Source organism: Urocampus carinirostris, chromosome 8 (assembly GCF_059441175.1).
Source record: "Urocampus carinirostris isolate Australia breed hairy pipefish chromosome 8, RoL_Ucar_1.0, whole genome shotgun sequence".
NCBI classification, from domain to species: domain Eukaryota; kingdom Metazoa; phylum Chordata; class Actinopteri; order Syngnathiformes; family Syngnathidae; genus Urocampus; species Urocampus carinirostris.
In genome coordinates this window covers 13,651,779-13,656,279 of record NC_142356.1, presented here as the reverse complement: position 1 = coordinate 13,656,279, position 4,501 = coordinate 13,651,779, and the positions used below count along the sequence as shown (strand labels likewise).

At 41.7% G+C, this 4,501-nt stretch overlaps 1 pseudogene; it reads left to right on the top strand.

Moving 5' to 3' along the window:
- The first annotated feature begins 1,238 nt into the window (after positions 1–1,238).
- LOC148360756 (U2 spliceosomal RNA) lies at positions 1,239–1,410 on the top strand (annotated as a pseudogene).
- Positions 1,411–4,501: the final 3,091 nt, after the last annotated feature.

Here is a 4,501-nt window from a genome sequence, read left to right as displayed (position 1 = left end):
AAAAATCTGACTTCTCATTAAAGAGAATCTATACTTTCCTTGTCCCTTCTTCTGCGTGCATGTGTGGGTGGGTGTTTTCCCAGTGGTAATATTGTGGGTCCTCGCCTGGTTATGTGCCACATAGGCCCTTTTTAGTGGACTCTCGCTGCTCACATTCAATCATACACGCTAACACCCACCCAGTCACCGAGATACAAACAAAGTAAATTGGCCAGATTTATATTATTGCTGTTGTAAAACTCTTTTTTGTTGGGATTCAACTATGTTTTCTTTGAACTTTTAGCTCTATTCCCCCTTAGCATTTACAATGTCCTCAGTTTTTAATTTTTATGACCCGCTGGCAAAGCCAGGGTGGTTATCATGTTTTCATTTAGGATCAAAGTACCGTAAATTCCGGACTATAAGCCGCTACTTTTTTCCCAAATGTTCAGCCCTGCGGCTTATTCAGTGACGCGGCCAATATATGGAATTTTTCTAACGGCCACCAACGGCGCTGGAGTATAAAAGGTAAGATTAAGACCAGTAGAATATGTGCGCCAAGAGAGACTGCAACCTCTAAGTTTATGCATACATTGTCTGTTAAGTAATGGTATGTTCCGATAATGAGGAAGACGCCCTTGATGGCGATAGTTATGAGGAGGAAGTTGAGGACGATCAACCGTGAATTTCACAATTGCGAGATGCTTTTTTTTGACAGGCACATTTGATGCATTGCGAGCGTGATGCTACTAGCGTGTTGGTACCTTTCAAAGGCACGGTTTGGGATGAAAGTTATATTATTATTATCATAGCTTTGAAAACTCTCTCGGTGTACCGTCTTTCTTCGTAAATATGTGTAACCATGTCTAATATGTATTTGCAACTGTATATTTTTGTAATGTATTTATTTTAGAGATTTATTCTGTTATGTGTTCTACGGGCCAATCAAAAAGAAGGGGTGGAGCAAACGCGGGCTGATGGGAATTGGGGTAAAGCTCAGTTACCGGTAGATCTGTCTGTTGTCGCAGCGGACAATAGTGGAACTATATTTTTTCCACCCTTAACTTTGGAAATAAACGTTTTGTTTCCTTGGATTACTTTCAATGGGACCCGCACTTTACAAGTCTGCATCATACGTTAATTAAGGGGATCATTTTCCATTTATGTTGCCGACTGTAGTTCTAGGATTATGCACTTTTGACTCTTAGATTGTTAAATCAAACTCACATTTATTGAGACAAGGCTTTAATGCCAGGACCTTAACTTGGCCTTTTGCAAGGCTTTGATGCTAGATCCTTAGCTTGGCCTTGTGTACTTTCTATGAAGTCACTATCTTTGATTTTTGCATTTCGGAGATGGAATATGAGCTTGCTTTGTCCACTCCACGCATCGGCCCGGTATAGCAGTACCTCCGGGAACGGTGCATTCGCAATGATCGCAGCAAGGCTTTAGGGCTAGGACCTTAGCTTGGCCTTTTGGCTGAGAGTAAGTGTCCCGGCTCCTAGGCTTTGTAGCGTATTATGAACTGACCGATAACGGATAATGGATAATGAATAACGAAGATAGATCAATAACCCTTAAAAACCCCAAAACCCCTTAGATTGTGTCGGTAGGCGACTGGGAGGCTAGGACCTTGACTCAGCCTCTCGGCTGAGAGCAAGTGTCTTGGTCTATTGACTTTATAGTGTATTATGACTTGACAAATAATGGACACTTGATAAAGAATATGGAACAATTAATATCTACAAAATCACAATCGTGGAGCTCACACCCTGGTCTGGGTTAAACTTGTGATTATGTCATAAATTTCAATGCAGGCGCACGCGGCTTATACACAGGTGCGGCTTGCGTAAGAACAAAAGTGGAAAATCACGTAAAAAAGTAGTGGGTGCGGCTTGTAATCAGGTGCGCTCTATAGTCCGGAATTTATGGTATATATGTATATTTGTTTGTTTGTGTCTGTCCCCCCAAGAAAAGGGGGAGGAGTTTAGATGTGACAAGCATATATACAGGCAGTCAGGTAGGTTACTCTAGATGTGAAAAATGTCACTTTCGGTTATGTTAACTCAGCATTTATTCTCAGAAAGATATTCTACTCTCCTGTGCTAGAACGAAATTGATTATCATGACAATCTTTTGCAGTCAGCTAGGTTACCTCAGATGTGAAAACTGACAGAATTGGCATTTGTGGTTTCCCAGAAAGACATTCCACTCTACCAGGGCATAAAAATGTTTGGCCACAATCTTGGGGTAATTTATGTGTGTGTGTGTGCATTCAAATCAGGGAGGCTGGCGTCAGCCCCATGTTGCGGAGGTCCGGGGTTAAAATCCAGCTGCCGGCATCCCTATGCAGGGTTTGCATGTTCTCCCCCGTGCCTGCGTATGTTTCCTCTGGGCACACATTTGAAGGACATGCATCGCAGTTTGTTTCGCGTATCCATATTGTCCCTGGGTATAACTGGCCATGTCAAGTCAAGTCAAGTCATTTTTATTTGTTTAGCCCTTAATCACAAAGAGTCTCAAAGGGCTTCAAAGGATTACGCAGACTATTTTTTCAGACTATTATTACAACATCCCCTGATCTGGAACCAACATGAGGGCAAGGAAAAACTAAAAAAAACTCAACATGAGGAAAATGAAGAAACCTTGAGAAGGGACCGCACATGAGGTATCCCCCTTCCAGGATTACCAGACAGCAGAGGATGTTGCAATCGCAAATAATACAGAGATATTGTCCACGAAAAGTTTAGGTTATTCATATGCTATAGAGTAGAAGTAAGTTTTAAGCTTATATTTAAACATTTCCACTGAGGTTGCAGATCGGATCTCAGGGGGAAGAGCATTCCACAGCACCGGTGCCCGGATGGAGAACGTTTTCCAACCAGCGGAACACTTCTTGGCTCTTGGGATCACCAGAAGACCGGCGCTCTCAGAACGAAGGCTTCGGACCGGAACATAGGGGGAAATCAGATCTGAAAGATATGAGGGGGCAAGTCCATGTATGATTTTGTATAATACTAAGAGAACCTTGAAATCACATCTTAGGCTAACAGGGAGCCAATGCAGGTTAGCCAAAATCGGGGTGATGTGATCTGACTTTTTTGTCCTAGTTAAAAGCCTCGCTGCGGCATGCTTGTATGTCTCCATGTGCCCTGCGGCTGGCTGGCAACCAGTTCAGGGTGTCCCCACTACCTGAAGATAGCTGGGATGGGCTCCAGCATTCCCGCAACCCTACTGAGGATAATTGGTGCAGAAAAAGGATAAATGAGTGTATTAAAATCACCCATTAACATGATTTCCTAAATCCCAGCTTTCCTAAGTGTAATTTGCATGTTCTCCTCGTGCTTGAGTGGATTTTCCCCTAAACCAAGCACGGCAAGTTGATTGATAAGTCCAAATAGTCCCTAGGAACGTGTCGGGTCTCCTCGCTCTGCTCCATGAGCCTCACCCTTTGTGTGTTTGTGTGCGAGTGTATGTCCGCGGTCTCTTCCTCCATCTTTCACTTCCTTCCGACTGCCTGCTACCTGGATCTCTGGAGAATGTTTAAAGCCTTCTCTCTGGATTTAGAGGAGACATATTGTCTTCTCCTGAAACAGCCAAAACACTAATTGGCTAGAAAGAACTTTCCAGACAACACAGAGTGAGACAGACATGGTGGTAGGTTGGGTGAGAGATCGGGAGAGAGAAAAAGAGAGGGGGGAGGGGAAGAGAGAGAAAATAATATGTAATGAAGAAAAAAAGTACAATGAATTCATGATGGGCATTGGAACCTGTTTCCAGACACAATTTGCCCCTTACCACTCCCTCTGTTGTGGTTCATATACAAGCAATACATGCATGGATCATGCACTCACACATTTTTACATTTAGGGTCACAGTCAGGCTTGGGAGCAATGGAATATATGTAAAGGCAATAAGTAATTAGGTTACAACAATTGTAACTTTATTCCATTGCAGTCAAAGGAAAAAAAAACAAATGACAGTTAAGATAAGGATTCCTTTGCAGAATTACAATTGATTTTAAAATGATATTTATGTATACCTGCGACCAATGTTCCCTCTAATTTTCCAAGGGTTTGAGCGTTCACACAAAGTCGGTGAGCAACGCTTGAAACAACAGTGAGCCACCATAATCCCAAGTGTGGCAAGATAATTCATTATCAAATATGTCCAAAACTTGACATCAAGTGACATTTTGCTGAGTTTCCGGCAATGCAAAATGATTTTTCTCTTGAATGAATTGACTCATGTACTATTGCAAAGGTTGTACGGCCTACAAACGTCATTTGTTCTTACAATTCTTTAACAAGATATCCATTTCTTATCATTTTCCTGATATATTTTGTCGCATAATATTAACATTTTGGGGGGCTTATTTAGTCGGTTGTAAGATACAGAACTGTACTTAATCACATTTTTTAGTGGAAGTACAATGTTGGCAACAAGATTCACTTGATATAATTGGAAATTATTTGAATGCAACACAAACTTTTTATTCTTTTTTCAGTGTTTTTTTTTCTAC